The sequence below is a fragment of the Fringilla coelebs genome (genome assembly GCF_963513975.1).
Source record: "Fringilla coelebs genome assembly, chromosome: Z".
Taxonomy (NCBI): domain Eukaryota; kingdom Metazoa; phylum Chordata; class Aves; order Passeriformes; family Fringillidae; genus Fringilla; species Fringilla coelebs.
In genome coordinates, this window is record NC_140031.1 from 78,365,904 (window position 1) to 78,387,474 (window position 21,571).

Below are 21,571 nucleotides of genomic sequence, written 5' to 3' on the forward strand. Positions count from 1 at the left end.
TTTTCACCCTTAGGGGACACTGGGGTAGTACAATTGTACCACAAACTTGACTATCTGTACACAGCATGATGGGGAGTAACATTTAACTGTGGATCTCCCTGGTACTGAAATGCAGCACAAAATTCCATGACCAGTGAACCAAGAATTCCAATTCTTGAGGTTCAGAATGTGCTTTTAGAAGATCAGGGGCCCAAAGATGCCATTTGGTTATGGAACTGGTCTCACTGGCAGCTTCACACCAATATTTGTCACCATTGGGTATTGGCCACTCCTTGGCTGGCACTGGCACACCGACCAAACAGGTCACAAAGGGTTTGTCTGGGCTCAAATTGGTCAAACATATGGTGCCTGAGCTTGCTGACTTGGCTAAAGCAAGGCAAACATTCCTTTTGGGTTGATCTGCAGGCATATCTGCAGTGCAAAAGGAGAGGAAAGAGGCCATCCAGGAGAGGAAAGAGAGCATCCAACTCGTGGCAGGAGATTTTAAACCCCGAAGGAGGGGGGGGGCGGTAGAAAGGAGCTACCCTACTTCAACATACATAAATCACCACACTGTAGTTTCCTGCATTAATTGCTGAACTTGTTGCAAACCAAATCCTAAAATCTCCCCAAACACAGCCATACAGTCCCAAATGTGGGACCACAGGTGACCACAATGTGGGAGACAAACCCCACAACCCCCCTGTGTACCCAAACACCAGGCATCACAGGGAATCCTGACCCCTGCAGCTAGAAAGTCCACACACACAAGCTCACCGGGAAATCTCTTTATTAGGAGATAGAGTGCTCACTTTTCTCAACACAACACACACCATACACCACAGCAGCATCCACCCACATCAGCTTTCTCAGACATACACACACAACCACAATAACAATAGACAGTAAAAATAGCAGCAATAAAACAGGATTTGCTAATTCACCCCCAGAATTGCTAGCAGGTCCCTATTGACACAGCAAATCCTTTCTGCCAGCAGCCAGACCCAAACCCAACCTCTACAGGCGTACGTCATGCGCAGGACATCTCTGTTTGACTTATGAACAGCCCTTCCCCTGCGTACGCCCCACGGGTTACTTTATACACAGTTACACCGACCCTTTCTCCACAGTCCCAGCAGTCTGGTCTGTCCCCCATGAGGAACAGCCAGGAGCAGAGGTCCCTCCAGGAAAGGAATGTCCTGGCAGCACCCATGGACCTCCACAGCCCGGTTGTTGTTGCTGGAGCAGAGAAGCGTTCCTGCCGCGGTCACCAAATGAAGTGTGGAATAGAACTCGCCACTGGTTAAAGATAGAAGGTGGTATGTTTATTACAGCGCCAGGCACACGAGGAGTCGTCTCCTAAAGACATGTGCAAAGAGTCACCAGCTCTGGCTCTCTACTTATCTAAGAAGGTCTTACATATTCATATAATTCCCAAGAGACCTAATACATATTCAGTAGCTAACACAGCCTTCCCCCACTTTGTATTGAAATGTATTTCAATTGAGTCCCAAGTTGCTTCACATTTGTGCAGTCTTTCACTTCAAAGGGGTTGGTGGGTTTTAAAGTGGGGAATGGTCTCCTTCTGATGAAAGACAAGACATCTTCCTCGATTTGACCTCTTTACTTATGACCTCTTGGCAAGCTTTCAGACCCCTTGGCTATAGCTGAAGTTTCGAGGCCCAGGTGCAGGTGACGCTCCTCTTCTTTGTCACAAAGAAATCCACATCCCATCCTGCTTCTTTAAACATAGTAAAGACAGGCAAGTGATATATTACCCTAGCCTTAACTACTTTATCTACTAAAAACTGACTATCCCTTATTATTTCTACTCTTCACGCTATACTCTTTCCCTCTACCTAAATCTCAAAATTTTCAATTCTTCCAGTTGCTTTAAACCCTCCATTCATTGGCCTCACCTCACGAGCCAGCCATGTGTGAGCTGTTTCTGTAAGTGGGAAAATTCCACTCCTGAGCAGGAGATTGAAGGCCTGGTTCTTGGCTGGAAGGGTGAGAAGGATGAGATGCGCACCGTTTTGATCCAGGGGATGTCCTGAAAGAGCACTGCCTACCTGCGCCTGCTGCCAAGCACCATGCTCCATCTCCTTCTTCTGCTCAGCAGATTTTTAGGAATCCAGGGGTTGTTATGTATTATTTACAACAGCAACTAATGGAATAAATTTGCCTTGCAAGCCCAGTTTTGTGCATGGGTCTCCTCCTGAACCTGTGGCAATGACCACTAGGGACGTACAGGAAACTCCTATTCTCATATCAGTAAATTCTGAGAAGTTATATAAGTATCAATAAATCAATAAGTATCAATCAGTAAATTAGATAATTTGGGGGAATATTTATCCTGTGCGTTTCAACAAAGTATTAAATATGCGTTAGTTCCACTGATACAAACTAGTAAGGGAGATTGTTGGGTGTGCAGGTGTTAGGGAAGGGATTCCCCACACACCCAGTGCTGAAATCAAGTATTGCCTCCTCTCTAACCCTGAGCTGGCAGCAGGGATCAGGCCCTGCTTGGTAAGGTTGATTTTGAAGACTTCTGTTGAGCAGGTAAGAAAGGTCAAAATGAAATCTTTTCCAGCTGTTTCCCTCTGGTTTACCTGTTTGAGGGTTAAAATTCTGTGCTGCAGGTGACCTGCGTGTGTGCAGAGCAGTGCAGCCCCACAAACCCCTTGGTTTCCCCACAAGTCGTCCTGCCTTGTTCCCAGGTATGCCCAGCTCTGGCAGGAGAAAGAGCCCGCAGCGCAGCGGGCACCGTGCCCTGCCCAGCCGGGGCTCTCTGGCACAGAGCAGCAGCAGCAGCGCCAGCACCCTTCAACCCGCTCCTGCCTTGGCTCCCCCCGGGACACAGAAGTCTCTGGAAATCGGCACTGCCAGTGGCATTCCCAGCCTGGAGCAGCTGCTGCTGGTGGGCAGATGCTGCCAGTTTGACTGCTTCCAAAGGAGAATAAAGGCAGAGATGTACGTGCACGGGAGCCCTGGGCATGTCCAAGAAACGTGCAAATACGTGGGGAGATTTTTTGGAATTATTTCATCTGTTACGGCAACACCTCCTTCTCTCCTGGTTCTGTGTGTTCTAGATCAGTAATGTAATGGTTGGCTCTGACAATTAAGATATAGATATGCTGTGGATGTTCAAATGTGTAGTGATGGTATTGTAATATATCCTCACATAGTCCTCTTTCCCCTCCCCCTTGTAATAGCCTTGGTGATCAGGGCATTTGGGGAGGGCTGGCTTGTGACCATGAGGCGCGGTGTAACAACACCTGACCTCCAAGGAAGGTGCAAGAAAGTAATCTCCACCAATGGACAGCAGAGAAGGAGTTGAGTGACAAAACTTTTGGAGGGGCTAAGGGTATAAAAGGCAGAGCATCCTTTTTGTAGATGAGCATCTGGCTGCTAGTCACGGAGACTCCAGTGCTGCAATCTTTCCTTATGGAGTCATCTGATAAGGTTTAATAAACCTTTAAACTTTTAAAAGTGAGAGTCGATTCCCACATGTGCAATGCTGGGGGTCAATTTCTTGGTCTGCTTTCCTTTGCTTGTGTCCCATCTGAGTGCTCAGTTGGGGTACAGGCTGTAAGTGCTTGGGGCACTCTTGGAGTTACTCTTGGATCCCCTGAACAACGTGGTTTGGCCCATGAGGGGAACTTGTGCTGCTTTGTGAAAGAGGAGAACTTCCCAGGCTGTTTTGTGTTTGCTTAGGGAAAGCAACAAACCTTAGGAAAAGTTGGTTATTGCTTTGCATAAATTCCCAGAGCAGCATAGAGCTTTTGCTTTGTGATGTCAGGGCATGGCTGCCACCTCGTCGTGGTGACATCAGAAGGTTGCTTTGCTGCTCGGAAGGCCTGAGCGTCAGAGCAGCCCTAGAGCTTGCTCAGAGCAGGAGCATCCTCCTGCTTCAGGCATTTGTCAGCGTGCAGGTGCACACTGACAGGAGCCTTGTTTTTCCTACTCTTGGAGAAAACTTGCTCAGCATTTTTACAATGATTCATCATCTTGCTACTGCAGCTTTTGCTGCATATGGTGTTTCTTTTTCTGCCTACTACGTGACTCACTTTGCCCGTAAGTAGAGGTTTCCCTTCTACTTAGATTAGGGTGTAACCTAAGCTGGCTTTTGTATGACTTCCTGCTCTTTCTTAGTGACTGAGTTTCTGATTTAGAAACAGAAAGAGCATTAGGATGCCGCTGGTTTGGTGAAGCTCCTGTCAGGATGTTCAGTTGAAAAGAGGGTGTCTGTAGCCACAGGGGCAGCATTTGCAAGGGAACCTGCAGGGATTACATTCCCTCCATGGGAGAGTCTGTGGCAGCAGGGTCTGTCATTTCCTCTGTTTGCTGGGACAAGTGAGACACCTTTGAAAATGGAGACTGGGAGATCTTCTTGGAGGGCCTTCTAAAAACTCTGCAGTTGTTCCCAGAATTCAGGGAAATCTACTTCCTTTCTAAATTTTGTCATGAAAGGATTTGACCAAAGTCCAACTTGACCTTTTACTGAGTGCTAAAATAGTGATTCCTTTTGCAAGGAATTGCAAACTCTAAAGCAGTGAGTGTCTGCGCCTGAGCCCTGGAGCTGCTGCTGTGCTCTTCCACAACAGAAGTGCCACAGCTCAGGGGGATTTTGGGAAGCTTTCCTGAGACACTGTTTCCAGCAAGTTAATGGGAATTAGTGCATAGAACTGATTTTTTAAAAAAGTACCTAAAGGAGAGGATTTAAAAGGTAGTTTTATGTGTTTGGTACAACAGGAGCATTGAATGTTGAAGAACTATTTGCATTTTCTTCATCATGGTGGTATTCATTTACTAGCAAAATGGCCAAAATATAGGCATAACAAAGAATATTGTCCAGATCTCTTGCTGGCTGTGTGAATGGAATGTGGGTCCTGGGGAGATTTTGTGAAGCAGAAAATTATGTCTATTTGGGTTGACTAGTTCTGTGGGATTCAGCAGCCCAGGCAGTTTTCTTACAGCATCTGGTTCATTTTCCCTTGCCCTCTACAGGTCACCTGAGGCGTGTCTTCAGCTGTGCTAATCCTGAGGTGAGTGAGAAAGGAACATTTCATGTTCCTGGTGTTTAAGAATTGTAGTGCAAGCTGAGAGCTTGCCCAGTAGCAGTAGAGAGTAGAGGCCCAGCAAGGGAGGCCAAAATAAATCCATTTTCATGCCTTCAACAAAAATAACAAAGATATAGACATATATTTAGTAATTTATACATCAGAGCTTTGAAGAAGTACAAAGCCAGTTTTGCAGAGAGAACATTGCTTGTTGACAGCAGATTGGGTGGAATATTTAACTAAGAGCAATTTCCTGCAGAGATGAGTTAGCCCATTTTCATTTAGTCAGTGCCTTAGTATTCTATTCCAACCAAACTTTATGATATCAACTTAGATGATGTGGTTGTAGAGCAGGATGGCCATCTAGAAGTGGTGCATGTTGTGCCTGAAGTCAGATCGGCACCTTTGTGCCTGGGGAGCTGCGTGGGCAATGGGACGCAGGGCTGGCGGTCCAGGGCAGCTGAAGATGAGGCAGCGTGGTGTGGCCAGGTGTCCAAGAAGGCCAAGGGCATCGTGGCCCGAGTCAGCAGTGGGGCAGCAGGAGCAGGGCAGTGAGTGTTGCCCTGTGCTGGGCAGTGCTGCGGCCACAGCTGGAGTGCTGTGTGCAGCTGTGGGCCCTGTGAAGCAGAAAGGGATTGAGGGGCTGGAGTGTGTGCAGAGAAGGCCACGGGAGATGGGCAAGGAGGTGGAGCGCAAGGCCAGTGAGGAGGTGCTGGGGGAGCTTTAGCCTGGACAACTGGAATCTTATGCGGTACCTTAAGGCATCCTTTTTTTTAATCCATATATTTTAGACACTTGTGGTAGTGACATTTTCCTCTGTTTTCGTTGTGGTTTTTTACTTGCTTGGAGGAGGAGCCCTGTATATTTTCTCTATTTCCAGCATCTAAGGTGCTTTTCCTCATTATTTCCTGTTCTTTTCCAGTACTGGGATTGGGTCTGCTAGAATTTTAATTTCCAAGGTGTCACTTCTGGACGATGCCATATTTGTGCATGAAAAGACATAGTTTTGGTCAAGGAGGTTGGTTCAGAAGGAGCTGTTCTGGTGCCAGGCCAGCCAGGAGGGCCTTGCACATCACTTTCAGGTTTACATTTCCCGTGCCCTTTTACAGCCCAGGGAATCAGTATGCGTGGTGTTTGGGAATTGAGCAGGAAATCAATGCCCTTGCATTCCAGCTGCTCCTCAGAGATCAGAGGAGCTGGGAGGGGCTGGGCTGCATTTCTCATTACAGACACTTTAGCACCATCAGTGTGGTCAAGTCCAAGAGGAGAACTTGCCTGAGCTCAGATGCACAAAGAGAGCAGTTCCCAGTGCAATGCTCTGGGTCTGATTGCATTCCATAAGGACCTACAGGCTCCAGATTCCTCAAGAGTGTGGTTTATTGCAGCAACAGGAGAGCAATCTCAGGATTGCTGCTGGTCAGAGCAATGTCTACCAAGTTTGGATGTGTGCAGCAAAAGAAAGGACAGTAAAGAGAGATTGTAAGAGTTAGATCTGCCTATCTATCTATCTATCTATCTATCTATCTATCTATCTATCTATCTATCTATCTTTCTATCTATTTAAGCTATCTAACATTTGCATTATTGAATCTTCCCACCTCTGCTCCAAAGCAGTTGGAGGTGCAAAGCTCACCTAAAGCATCCCTTTCAGGAAAGGATTAGAGACACGTTTCATTGACTGATTCTGAGCAGGCAGAGATGTTTCCCCCATCCAGATATGGTGGTTTTTTTCTCCTCAGAGCTCTTTTCCTCCTCCAGCCTCTTCTATTCAGAAGTCCACAGTTAATTCTTTCATTTTCTGCCTGTCCAAGTGAGGTGGAACAATTCCATGTTTAGGTGCTGTTTGGTGACTCTGGTCATACATGCCATGCATTACATGACACTTGGTTTCCTTCACTGGCATCCCCAGTGCATTTGTTAATGGGGCCTTAGGAGAGACTCTGTTACTGCTGGTGAGAATTGTCAGTTGACAAAAGAGGGAGAAGAAACACCTTGGTCCTCCTCCATATACTGAGGTGGCCATAGAGGCTCTGTGACCTCCATCAGAGACCTTTGCACGCATCCACATCTCCTGAATGACCAGGGTTTCTAACAGGAGTGCAGATGTCAGGGAGGCAGGAATGCTGGTGCAGGCCTGAAGGGAACTTGAACTCCAGAAGTGTCTCTCACAAGGAGTGAGCTCACACAGGAAACCACCTGCAGGGCCAGGATGGAGCTGTGGGACGGGGCTAGGTGTCAGTCCTTACTGAAAGACAAACAGGACAGGGCAGAAGCAGAGGGAGGCCCTCACCAGACCCTTGAGAAATGCCACACCTTCCCTGTCAGCTGCCTGAGAGGCTGTTGGAGCTTCAGTCCCAGAGGGCCCCTGATTGTAGGGCCAGGGTCCCTTTGGAATCTGTGCCTCCCACGGGCAGAGAATGCCCCAGCAGAGCAGCAGCACAGTGCTTTGGGAATGTGTGAGCCCATCAGTCTGTGAGTCTTGGCCCACAAAGGTCACATGGGAAGTTGAAACCCATCTTCTCTTGCTTTCTGTGCAGGTTCCCCTAGAGAAAGATCAGGAGCAGCCTGCTCCATCAGAGATTCCATGCCAGACTCAGGGAGAGCTGTTCCCAGCCCGAGAGCAGGAAGGGCAGCTCAGGCAGCAGGTGGAAGAGCCACAGCAGAATGGCCAGGTAAGCCTGACAGGCCAGGTGACAGAGGGAAGGGCAGGAAGAGGGGCATAAACCAGAGCTCTTGGGGCTGAGGAGGCCATGAGTCCCACAGGCACTGGAAGCACAGAGCCTTGGAATCTGCAGAGAACAGCACTGGGACAGGAGGGTTACATTGGAAGCAGATGTGGCTAGGGAAGCAGAAAGAAGTGGCTGAATAAATGTGATTTTGAGGCTGATGGCAGCTCCCAGTCACTTGCTCTGCACTTGTGTGGACAGGACATCAAGGCAGAGCCACAAGCAGAGCTGCCTGAAGCTCAGAGTGCCATCATGGCAGTGAGGAGGAGGAACAAGGATAACAGGAGAAGAATTGAGGAGTTGAATCTCCAGCAGCAGAGGGACGATCAACAAAACCAGGTGAGGGAAAGAGTGGCAGCCTCTCCACTCCTGAAGCGTCCTCTCCCTTCTTTTTTACAGAACATCAAGGCATACATGCAGGCAGAGCTGCAGAAAACTGAAGCTAGGATCAACACATTGCAGAAGAGGCTGGAGGAAGAAATGAAAATCATCAGAGAGAAAGTTAATCCCTTCCCTCAGGCTCTAGAAAAGCAAGTGAGTGAAAGAGGGATAGCCACAGCAGTCACCAAACTGGTGGTTTCTGCCCTTCTTGCCTTTCCAGTGCAGAGCAGCAGGGAGTAGTGGGATGCCTCTGAGGGCTATCCTGCTGGAGTGTGTATCACAGCTGCTCTCAAGGACACTTCCTGGGCTACTGAATAGCTTTGTTGCTTGAGGTGTTTTTACAGGGGAACAGGGTGACCCAGATGGAGAATTGAAACAAGCTGTCAGTATCCCCTCTCAATCTGTTCTTTCCCTTTCCTCAGTCAATGCCTCTTGGCTGACAGGGACAAGCTGTAGTGTCTGACTGCTTTGTTCTGTTTGATTTGAGGTGCAAGTGTTGACATATCACCAGGCAGCCTGTCAAGTCTTCCAGAAAATGTCTGGCAATGAAGAGCTCCAAGTTTGGCATGAGGCACAGGTACCATCCCCACAAGAAGTGCCACAAGTTGAGCATGACCTGAAGATGGTGCAAGAAAAGAGGACACAGTGGGAGGAGGCAGAACATTTGAACAAGGAGCTGCAAGTGTGTCTGCAGCCCTTGGAGGGGGAAAGGAATCCTTGAGAGGAAGTGGAAGGGTGATTGTGGCAGCCATCCATTGGAAAATTCCAGAAAATAGAACATGAATCTGGCCATGAACTCGAGTAGAACTAGCCTTTGGTTTTGACCCAGCCAGTTTGAGAAGTGGACATCCTAGTAATCAATTTTAAGAGCCCGGCATGTGGCTGACAGCACCTTCCTACGGGCTTGCATTTCAAAAAGGGATCTCAGGGTAATCTCTGCCAGCCACCTTTCTGACATAAACTCATTTCTTGTCCCAGATCTCCACAGGCTCTGTCACCAAACCTGCTGCAGCAGCAGCATTGTCTAAAGGAGCCTTTGCTCCCCGACCTGAGAAGTGGAGCCAGGGCACTTTGTTCACCTCCTGCACTGACCCAGCTGCTGCTCAGCCACAGGAGACCGAGGGTGACTGCCTGGAGCTGCTGAGTACGTCTGCTGTATTTCTTGTCTGAGGGACAGTGCAGTGTGTGCACATGTCAGCACAGCTGTACCAAGTGTTTTTTCTGAGTTTGGCATCACAGGGACATTTAGGAGTCCCCAGAGGAGCTGCTGTAGAAAATCAGTCTCTGTGCTGGCCACCTGTGCTCAGAGCTGTCTGCCTGATTGTTGTTGTTACCCAGCTGACCCACAAAGGGCTCAGAGCTCCAGGCACTGGGGCTGCCTTTTGTATCTCCTGGAAGCTGGGATCTCTGCTTTAAAGTCAGCATCTTGCATTTTGTTTCCCTCAGGGAGAATGGTGAACATGGAAAATCCCACTAGGAAATACACTGAGCTGGAGTATATGGGCAGTGGGTGAGTCCAACTGCACTTACTTCTGCACAACCATGGGCCAGGTGATTTTTTGATGGAGTATCTATCCAGCATGAAGTCAGACAAGCTGCTAACATGTTCAGACACTGGGGATAGATTTTCCCATGTGTCAGTGCAGCTCATAATTTGTGAGTGGGCTCAGAAGGCATTGTCAGAGACATCTCCATGCTGCCAAGGTCTTGCCTGCATCAAGGAACAGAACCTGGAAGATCTCTTTGTCTCTCAAGTGTGGGACAGTTCTGTGTTAATTTCCTTAGCATTTTTGGATGTCTCTAAATCATCTGGACACACTAATAAAAGGGGAAGAAACTTGCTTGCCTGAAAGAACAACCTACTCCCTTATAGCTGTTAGATAACAGTCCACAGGAACATTTCTTTCCAAAAGTTTGCTCTGTGGTCAGGATAGGAACCACACAGTATAGAAACTGAAACCCAAGATGAAAGAAGAAGTTGTCTTTAGGAGCTGAGGCAGTAAACCCCAGTGCTTCAGGGACAGGCCCAGTGCCAATGCACTTGAGAGGAAGATGCATCATCTGCCTTCTGGCAGAGCCCTCCTGCATCCTGCGGGTTTTAGGCATTTACAGCAGAGCTCTCCTGTGTGGGCTGGCTTTCAGTGCAAGATCTAAACGGCTTCTCCTTTCTCTGCTTCTGTTTTGTTTCTAGGACTTTTGGAGACGTTTTCAGAGCACTTGACAATGCCACAGGAGGAGAGGTAAATGTCAACAGTCCCTGCAGACTCTGCTGCACTTGAATGGCTTTCCCCTCTGGTGTGAGCTGTGGCTGGAGCTTTGGGTAGAGCTGTGCTGAAAAGGCACAAGAAGCACAGACTGGTGCCAGCCCATGAAATACATTTGGGACTTTGTCCTCCTCAGCTGGTGGAAGGAAGGCACGGAGGGCAGCGGTTCCTTTCAGAGAAGGAGGCGCTCACTCGCTCTCCATTGCTGAAACAAAGGTGGTGCCTTAGAGCACCTCACTGCTCTGTGGGGCTACAGCTTCAGAGTCCTGAATTCTCATTTCTGGCTGCCAGCAAATACATCTGAAAGTTACTGGCAGCTCCTCAGCCACCTGCAGTGCTGCACTTGGGAACTGCACGTAGGGAGAGATCTGCAAGCCATCCCTAAAATCCCTAAGCCCTGCCCATAGCCCAAGATGTATCCACAGAGTATTAAGGCCTGGGTTACTTCTTCTGAATCCTAGAAAGAGCAGCAGAGAGTGTGGTCAGGGGTTTGTGGGTGATAGTTGAGACACCACTGTTACCAAGAGGACAAGGCAAAATGTCAGTGGCCCCACATGTCCTGTAACTGCCCCCAAGGGAGCAGAGAAATGGGCTGTTGGAATGTCAGTTCCTCATTACTGCAGTGCCTGCTCACAAGGCAGTTTGGCACAGCTCAGCTGTGTCATTGCAAAATCACTCGCTCCATGTGCGTTGTGGTCTCGTGCCACCAACTTCTCAAGTTCCTGATTTTCAATGTCCTTTTAGGTGGCCATAAAGAAAATAAATCTTCAAGGACTGAGGAAGAAGGAACTAAAAGTCAATGAACTCCTGGTCATGAAAATGAATAGAAATCCCAATCTGGTCAGCTATTTAGACAGGTGAGTTGTTGAGAATATTTGTTCATGTATTGCAAACATGTAAGGTAAAATCCTGCTTTGATCACTGCCAGAAAAAAGAGCTGTAATTATTGGTTGATTATTATTGCTCTGCTCATCTCCAGTGGATGGGAAGAGAGTACATCTTGTCTCCATGAGTTTTCCCTAGCACACATAGTTTGAAAATTATTCAAAAACCTTGTTTAATCATATTTTACTAAATCATTAGCCTGTAAGTTCCAAGTCACCACTTTGTTTTGGGGCTTGATTTTTTTCAAGTGTCTTTTTATGTCCAGATAAACTAACATGAATTTCCCTTGGATTGTCTGCCCTCTTTTCCATTGCTACGCATGCCAGGAAGACTAGGTGCTTATTTCCAGAAACACACAGTGTGACAGGTTTTTTATCTGGGCTCTTACTCAACTGCATTTTTTACTTGCTGGTCATTTAAGTCATCTCCTTTTTCACAGCTGTGCCTTTCTCCTTGAGACTGGACAGACTGCAAACAATGCACAGCCGAGAGGGAATGTCTATTCCTTTTATTCTGGCCTTGTTACAAAGGGACCTGAAAACAAGAATCAGTCAAGGAAACAACCTCGCCATGCATGTTCATCTCCATGCCCTTGTTTCTTTCTTTCAGCTACCTTCTGGGTGAGGAACTCTGGCTGGTTATGGAGTTCATGGATGGAGGCACTCTGAGCGATGTCATCAGCAAGACCTACCTGTCTGAAGATGAGATGGCAGCCATCAGTCAGCAGGTCAGCAATCCCATCTGTGCTGCCAAGGGCTTGGGCAGGATTGTCTGGGAAACAGGGGCTCAGGGCTGGAGTGAATTCCTGTGCCAGGCTTTGTTTCTATGTTGCTGGTAGGCTATGGGCAAGAAAAAGCATCTCAAGTGAAATGCCTGCCAGTGCCCCTGCACTCCCTGTACTCAGTGCCAGTACTCTTATCTCCTGCTGTTGTATTCTCGCTCTGTTTCATGTATTTGTATTTGCTGTTCTCCATCTTGCCTCTCTAAACATTTGCCTGGAGCCTGCCTACACTGCATTCCTTGCCTGTGAAAGCAAAGGTGCTGGTGGCAGGATTTGAAACAAGCAGCAAAGAATAAAGAGAGACTCATTTCTCACAGTCCTCAGCTGAAAGAATCATAGTGCAGCCAAAATGCTTTTTGCTTCAGGAAGGTGACTGATGTGATACTTCCAAGCCTGTGCTGAGGCCAGCAATACAACCTTTATCATGCAGCCTCCCACCCAAAAGTGATCTGCTTCACACCAAAGGGAGGGACTTTTTCTTTTTTGGCAAGACCCCTCCTTTGTATTCTCCAAGGAGATAGCATGTTCACTACAGCAGCAGTCATCCTGGCTGGTTTGCAGGGGACAGTCTAATACAGCAGGTGCTGTTGCTCTTTCAAAAGCTGATATGCCTTTGCTTAGAAAGGTCCTGCTCTGCACGTGTTGGAGCAGCAAGCTCTACCTCTTAGTGGCACTGTGCTCTGCCATTACTCCCCATTCCCCTGCAGAGGGAATCTTTTAGATTCTTTGTTTCCTTTCTTGCAGGATGAAATCACATCACTAATTTCTGCCCTCCTGTTTCTGTTCTCTCTCTCAGTGCCTGCGAGGACTGGATTTTCTTCATTCAAACCATGTGATCCACCAAGATGTGAAGAGCTGCAACATCCTTCTCAGAACCAATGGCTCTGTCAAGTTGGGTCAGTATATTCTTGGTCAGGTACAGCGTTCCAGGGATGTGGGTGTGGGGCTGCTTTGAGTGACTGCCAGCTCCCCAAAAATGGTGCTGGTGGCAGTGCAGGGACCCCTGCTATGAGCTGAGGGCACAGTTGCAACGTGCACAGAGGTAGGACAAGGAACCACAAGAGGTCAAGACTGCTGTTGGTCTGTGTGTGTCCCTTGCAGACTGAGGGAGGTACAATTTAAACCTTCAGGGGAATAAAGTCCACTGCTGTGAGCAGTGTTTAAAAGCCTGGGTTTTTTTGGAAGTGGCCAATTCCATAGTTCCTTGCCTAAAGCCCCAAGGAAACTGAGCGTGGACAATTTTCCAGGAAATTCAACAGCACATTCTTAGCCTGAGAGGGGGGAATTCTTTGGCTTGGTTTCCAAATTGGAGCTGGCTTTCATGGTTTGTTGTTTGCTCCACAGCTGACTTTGGCCTCTTTGCTCAGCTCACCCCTGAGCAGAGCAGACGGAGCTCCGTGGCCGGCACTTGTGGGTGGATGGCGCCTGAAGTGCTGGCAGGTCAACCATATGGCCCCAAAGTGGACATATGGTCCTTTGGAATCGTGGGCATTGAAATGCTGGAACAAGAAGTTCCTTACTGGAATGAAACTCCTGTCTTGGTAAGGTCCAAATACTCACTGATACCTCTGTCTTTCTCACCTGTCCCATGCTCTGTGTTCCATTGGACAAAATCCCATTGCCATCTGCTGGCAGTGCTTCCACCAAGTTCACAAACCTAACCAGTTCAGAAACCTGCCATTTTGGCCTCCAGCCATGCCTGACATTTCTCATTTGCTTTTTGAAACCTGTTGGAGCTCTGTCTCTGAAGGACAAGATCTTTTCAGTGGAACAGTTGGATGTGTGATAAATATCCTTCGAAATGGAAGTTGAGTATTCCCAATTTCAGTTTTATGGAAAAAGAAAAAGTGAAAAAGAAACAACCACCAAAGCAATGCCCAAGTAGTTCTGCTTTCCTTTTCGTTTTTGAACTACAGCACATCAATTTTCCTCCATACTGTAGCATCTTTTCCAAATCCTGTGGAACTTGGAAACTTTCTGATTTTCAAGTCATCTGCACATTGTTCAGTCCTGTGTGTGGGTGGCCTGGATAAGTTTAGGATGTGTTTTTCTCCCACTGCAGTTAGAATTGTATGCCAAACCCTTGGCTGTTTTTGGTACCTTAACAAGTTGATGAGCTTGCAGCCAGGCACCTGGGCTGGGATCCAACATGGGCAGTTGACACCGGTGCTGTGCTCCTTTACCACAGGAGCAGGGCCATCCCTGGCCTGCACAGTTCTAATGACAGTGAGGACTCCAGCTCCCCACCATGTCCAGTGGCTGAGCACAGCTGCAGAGGAACAGGATAAAACCCCCTTTGTGACCTCTGGTGGTGTGGGAAAAGCAAAGAAAGCTGCCATAAATTATTTGTACTGAAAGGGAGTGTGTTTGCTGTTTTAGACTTGGAAATTTTCCTCTGGTTTGAAGAGGATAATAACAAAGTCTCTCTTTGGTCACCATCTATTTCAGTGCCACCAGCACAGAGCTGTTAGTATTGTGAAGGGTGTTTTTATGGAAACCAGGCCACAGCCTGGGGTCATGGAGATCCTGCTAAACCACCCATTTCTTACCCAACACTATCCACAATGGGCACACCATTAATGCATTGACTTGAGTATCCAACTGAGCAGAGGATAACCATAAGCATGGAACATCTTATTTGACTGTGAGAAGCTGAAACTTGCAGCTGAGAGACAGAGCTGCAGGTGGCTCCTGTGCACCCAAGCAGGCATTTTCATCTCAATATATTTGTGGATGCATCGTAAAGTGTCTGTCTTGACTATGAGATTCCAAATGTTTGTTTTCCTTTCCTGAGGAATACCTGGTGGATTTCCTTTCTTTCCTTCCAATTACCACTGTTTTCTAGAAGAGGACATGTAGCTTGATGAGTTTTGTTTTATGGCAGCTGTGCTTACAGGAGCAACAAGTACTGCAGAGATGCCTTTCACCTGATTCTAAATCATTACTAATCCTTGGAAACAGTAGAGTTAGTGTAGCAAAGTCCCTCTTCCAAAAAAGCCTGTCAAGCTGGTGTGAATCCTCAGGGAAGGAAACGTGCTTTGCTGATGTAGTTCCCACTAACTAGGCCAGTCAATGAAATCAGCTGCAAAGGCAAGATGTGCTGAATGTTGGAAAAGCTGTGGCTGCATCGGGGTTTGGGTTTTTGGTTGGTAAAGGAAAATCATCTCTGGGTCTCTGCCAGGACAGAAACTGCCACTGCAGAATGGAGCTAAAACAATGAGATCTGGGAGAGCAGTGAGAGATGGGAAAGCAGCAGGTGGAGCCTGGTGTTTCCTTTTTCTGCAGGCTAAACTCCTGACAGCCAGGGGAGAGAGACCATGGCTGCGGCAGCCCAACCGATTCTCGCCTTGCCTGCGGGACTTCCTGAGCTGCTGCCTGCAGACAGACGAGGCGCGGCGCTGGTCTGCCAAGGAGCTCCTGCAGGTAAAATGTGAAGGGGCTGCAGGTGAAACAGGGTCTGAGGGATGGGCTCCTCCTCCACTGAAGTCCAAGGCATCAGATGAGCCCCTTCCTCCTCACCTCCACTCTTGGTGCTGTTCAAATGAAAACAGTGAGGAATCCCAGACTGGGCTGGGCTGGCAGGGCCCTGTAAAGGTCCTCTGGTCCAAGTGTCCTGCAGTGAGCAGGGACAGCATTACAGAGATCAGGTTGCTCAGAGCCCTTTGCCACCTGACCTGGAATGGTTCCAGGGAGGGGGCACCTACAAGCCCCCCCTACAAGGGGCAACCTGTGCCAGGGTAGCAGCATGCTCTGAGTAAACAAGTTCTTCCTTAGACATACTCTGATTAAATCCCCTTTGTGTTTAAAAATATTTGTCCATTTATAATATTTATCCTATTGTTACTGGCCCTGTTAAAAAAGATGTCCCTCACTTTCTCCAAAGCCATTCTGAAGTCTTGGGAAGTGGCAATAAAGTCTCCCTGGGGACTGTTCTTCAAAAAACTGAATAGCTCCCTTTCTCTCTGCATTTTCGTAGAGGAGAGGTGCTCTGTTTTCTGACTGTTTCTGTCATCCTGTTTTGTAATTTGGTGCGTGTTTAGTTTTTTTAGTTTTTATCTAATGGCAAAAGCATTGAAGTAGAGCAATGCAGGGTACAGAGACATGAAATGGTGGTGCAGGAACGCAAGGAAGCCAGTCCCAGCTGAGGGGTCAGACATTTGGCTGTGGGCAGGAGGGGCTGTGGGGGGGTCTCTCTGAGCCTCTGAGGGGCCCTGGTTTGTGCCCCCAGCCCACCCTTAGGGGTTTCTGGCACACACACAGGGACAGCTGAGAGGGACTTGTCCCAGCCCCATCTGCTGCCTGGCACGCTCAAGCAGACGGGAACTGCCCCAGGGTCACTGCCAGGTTGTGTGGCAGAGAGGGAAGTGCAGGGCCCAGTGCCACTGGGCTGGCCCTGCTGGGAAGGAAGGTGCCACCAGCACAGGAAGGGCAGGGCATGGAAAGGCTGACACTGCTTTCTGTCCCTGTGGAAATCAGCACAGTGCCTGTCTTTCAAAGACAGGGACCCATGTGAGTCATTGGAGTTTCCTGAAAGATGGAAATCCCAGGGACAGAAAGCACCATTTCTAGAGCACTGGCAGGGCAAAAATCCCAGCAAGATGAAGCAACCTGAATAAATGGATGAATGGGATTCTGGGCAAGGTTTGCCTGTGATGGCAAGGTCCTGCACATGACAACTGGGGAGCAGATGGTCCCATCACTCCTCTTTCTGGGTCTTTTTAGGAACTAGAGGAATCCTGATTGACTCTGTGAAGCATTGAGCTTGGAATCTAATGGTTCATTGTTCTTTGTTGTTTTTTGGTGGTTTTTGTTTTGGTTTGGTTTCGTTTGGTTTGTTTGTTTGTGTTGTTGTTGTTGTTTGTGGGTTTTTTTTTGTTTTTTTCTTTGTGAGCAGCATCCATTCGTGACATCAGCTGAGCCTGCATCCCCCCTGGTACCACTCATCGTCTCAGTGAAAAGGAGGATGGAGAAGCCAACAGTACTATAAACACAGCAGGACCATTTACTCTATAATCATTTTAGAGTAGGATTGTAGATTAGGACTGTAGAGGAGGATTTAGAGTTTATGTAGAGAAAAGACAAAAGATTTTACATAATTCAATGTGAATCAAGGAGAAGCCATTTACTGTGCTTCTAAACGTAGTTTATATTTACTACTTATCTTCGTTTATATAGTCAGCCATTGTTTGGTTATTGCTTTGCTTTTTCCACGCATCTCTTGACTGGTAGCTCTATTTTTCCAGGAGGCAAGAACACGTTTTTTTTCCTAATCTAATTGGTAGATGCTGTAAGGGTCATTTCATTTGGGTTGCTTTATCTGTCAGCAACTCTTCTGCTTATTCTTTCTGCTTGCAACATCAACTTTTTATCCAATAAGATGAATGCAGTTGTATTAAAAACATGACCTAGTTCTTTAGTTCTTTAGTTCCAGAAGGTTAGGCTAGTTTGTTCAGTACCTGTCCATTTTTCTGTAATTATGACCCTTACAAGATTATAGAGAAGGATTTTGAATAAATAAAGTTTCTGAAATTTCAACTCATCTGGAAGATTCCATTCTTTCTCACCCTGTGAACGAGCTCAGCATTTCCTTCTGAGCTGTCTGTTGTCTCTTAGAGGTGCAAAGTGACATTTATGGCTGCTTTGGTGTGCTTTGAAAGTGGGGAAGACTCTTCTTCATCCACCCTCTCCACACTGCCTTTGGAATACGGCCCACTGGCCCGTTTAGGCACAGCTGTGATATTTCTGGTTGAGGCAGAAAAGGCAGGAAAAACCACAGGAGGAGTGGGGCAGCCAAGACATCCTGTGTGGATTCAGGTCTGCAGCTGTGACTGGAGAGCATTTGGGTTCCTGCCAGTTGGAATTGTATCCCTAAGTGCAATGTCTTTGGTGGAAGGAGAGCCTTGCTGAAGTGAGAGAGCAGAAAGATCAGAGAGGGTGCTCGGGAAGGTCTCCTGTGGTGCAGAGCTGTCAGCGCCTGTGAGGGGAGAGCGGGCCCGGCCTTGGCCGGGGCGGAGCCGCAGCAGAGCCCCGGCAGAGGCCGGAGCAGCCTGAGCCCGGGCAGAGGCAGGCTGGAAGGAGGCCCTTGTAGCTGCGAGAGGCAGCAGGCGGGCCCGCCCTGGGTGCCTCTTGCTGGGAGCGGGCGAATCCTGCGCTCCCAGAGCCCGGGGGCAGCTGGCTGCTGCCGAGGGGAAGCGCAGCCGTGCTGGGCACAGCCCGCACTGGAGGCATCGGCCGTCTGGAGTGTGCCCGGGAGCAGAGAAAGGCCAAGGGCAGCCGAGGGCCGCTGGGCTGCCTGAGGATTGCTCCTCTTCTGCCGGCTGCCCTGTAAGTGCTGGGCAAGGTCAGCGGTGTGTGCTCACTCTGGGCACCGGGGCAGGGAGCCGGGCTGCTCGGCAGGCTGGAGCACAGGGCAGCCTCCTTCAGGCACGGCACTTCTGCCCGGGGAAGCGAGGCCAGCGGGAGGCAGGGACAGCTTGGCCGGTCACATCTGCAGGAGCCAGCGCCTCACGCAGCTCTGGGAGGAAGCGCCTGCAATCCTGCAGTTGTGCACTGAGCCACAGCAAAGCGGGGAGATGCAGAGTGTTTTGCAGAAATATTCAGGGCCACCAGGCCAGCCTGCTTTGTGCTGTCTGTGCACAGCAAGCGCTGTGCAATGCAGCTCTGAGCTGCTGGCAGAGAGGGAATCGGGGATGTGCCTGAGGTGAGTCAAGGGGTTAGCTGAAAATGTAATTAGGATAATTGAAAAGTGCAGATGAGTCAAGGGGCCAGCTGGGACTATAATTGGGATGGTAGAAGATTGCATATTTTAGTTAAGATTTTAAAATGTGGTAAGATGCTAAGTTACTAATATAGACTGCAGAACGTACCTTAGAGAACCAAATATATTAGGAACGTAAAGCTAGGAGTGACTGGGATAGATGTAGCAATTGTGAAGGAGCAGAGACCATAAAAATACCTTGCCTTAAGAATAATAAACAGTTAGGAAAGGCTTGGACCATGACCAGCTGAAGTAATCTGTGGGTTTCTGGGCTTTATATGAGTCCAAACCCGGCTAGCTCAGACTCTAGCCCACATGGACTTGCATAGATGAAAGTAAAAGACGAGAAGCGCCCTTTTCCATGTGGGGATGAGTATCCTGTTTATTGGCTTGGGACAGGACACTGCTGGTGACGGCGACCACCCAGGTAGAAAAGAGGGCGTGGCACCCTTGCAGTGCAGTTTTATACCCAAGGGGATGGGGGCGGGGACAGGTACCCATGGGACAGACCAACAGGTGTGTATAACAGGGGGGATGTGTGAGGGAGAGACCATGTGATGGGGGAGGGAAAAAACCATCCACATGACCTAACATACTCAGTAAAATTTCCTATCACCCAGTGCACAACAACAACTAAATAAACTATTTAGTGCAATACAACAACCAGCAGGTCAAAAGGTCATGCCAACTGGCCATGGGTGAAGAGTTCCCTGTGAGGAAGACGGCTTTCTTCCTCCAATAGGAGCACTCCCTCATTTCAAAATCCCACTGACCCAGTTCAGGAAGTACAATTGTGCAGCTGTAATAGGTATTCAGCTGATAAAAATATAAAGCAGGCAGGTAGTAATTATCTATTATGGGTCCTTAGAAACCTAATGTAAAACCTTTCCTGTTTTTCTTTTTTCCTTTTTTTTTTTCTTTCTCGTTCATCTTTTGCATCTGAAGCCTGATCATCTGCCAAAGGCTGTTTCTGTCACTTCTGCAATTGTGCTTGAACCAGGTTCTTCAGTGCACTCAACTTCTTTTGTTCAAGGGGCCACTGATCCCCCAGACAGGATTGTCTGTCTTCCAGGTTAACTTCAGTGTGGGGAGTGCCGCAGTGACCCCAACTAAAAATCCACTTCCCACTTCGTGCCCCATTGTGCCAAAAGGTCTCTTCCCCATACTGTGATGGGTTTCTGCACAACAAAGGGACGAATGACTGCTGTTTTGTCTCCTGCCCCTGAAACAACAACTGTGTTCTCACTCTGCAGACACAGGGAACTTCCCCCTATGCCTGTGAGGGAACCCAAGGGAGCAACCAAGTTCCATTCCCAGGGCCAAAAGATATATGATATAACTGTGACATCTGCCCCGGTGTCGAGCATCCCTCTGATTGCAATTGTTTTTTCTCCACAAGTCAACTGACAAGTGACAGTGGGTCGCTCTTGGCCTGTCTGCTGTACCCAGGAAGCGTGTGCTTCCACGTGTTCTTCTGAAGGAAATCCTTCTTCGTCAAACACTGACATGACCTGTTCCGTGGCATGTGGTGGCAAAGCAATAGCTTTGGCTACCGGGGTGTTCTCTGGAACAGTCAATGGTGGTTGAAGAGCCTTAGCTAAAACTGTCAATTCTTTGTTTTGATTTGCTGAGACAATTGAAGGACAAATGATGAGTCAGAGGATACTACTTCTGTCTTTTCCAGTTTTTAAGAAATCCTGTCTTTTAAGTGAAGTTCCCGTGACACTTGTGGGTATCACTGCATGGCTTCCATCCATGAAGCATGTCATTTTGGAAGTTGCTAGGATGCACTGTGCCCCTGGTAGAAGGAGCTCTGGGTCGCTTGGGATTCCGCTGATGGTTTTGCTGAGGGGGTCTGACTGACGTTCTCCAATGACTGTCCTGTCTGTTCTTGTGTGATCACCAGCACTTGTGTCGACACGTGTTGGTGATGCTGCGTGTTCTTCTCAGCATTTCCCAAATACGGTAGTGGTTTTCCATCCACATCCGTATGGGAATAACATTCATTCGCAAGATGTCTTCCTCTCCTGCACCTTGGACAGAGATCCGGTGGCTTTCCCATCTTTGGCACTTGTGCTTGCGGGCAGTTCTTCTTGAAGTGTCCAAATTTGCCCCACATTTGTAGCATTGTCCTCCAGGTGAGCTGTTCTTTTCAATATTTGCTAAAAGTCTGTCAATTCTGTCAATATTTTCATTCTGCGTTTGCATCATCCTCTCCACTCGTTCTCCCAACGGTCCTTCCAGTCGTCCTTCCAGCTGTTCTTCTTGCTGTCCTTGCAATTCTTGCTTCACGATGGAGGCAACATGCTGAGGTGTTCCCACCTTGCTGCATGCCTCTACCATTTCTGCCAAGGAAGGTTGACCGGGCATTGCGTTGATGACCCGTTGGCAATCTGGGTTGGCATTGCCATAGGCAAGACCTTTGATGATGTATGGCTTTGCGTCTTCATTGGGCATTTGTCGATCCACTGCTTGAGTGAGTCGATCTACGAACAATAAAAAAGGTTCAGTGATACCTTGTTTGACATTTGTGAAGAGGGTATCTGGCCCCCCACTAGTGGGATTTGCAGAACTGCTCTTCGTGCTGCCTCTTTGACGTCATTCAGCACCTCTCATGGAAGCCTGGCTGCTTGCTGCACTGGATTGTCTTCTGGAGGATCACCTGCTAACTGTGCCACTGTGAGGTTTGCATTTGGCCCACCGCGGTGTCTGAGCCTCAGTTCATTGAGAGCTCT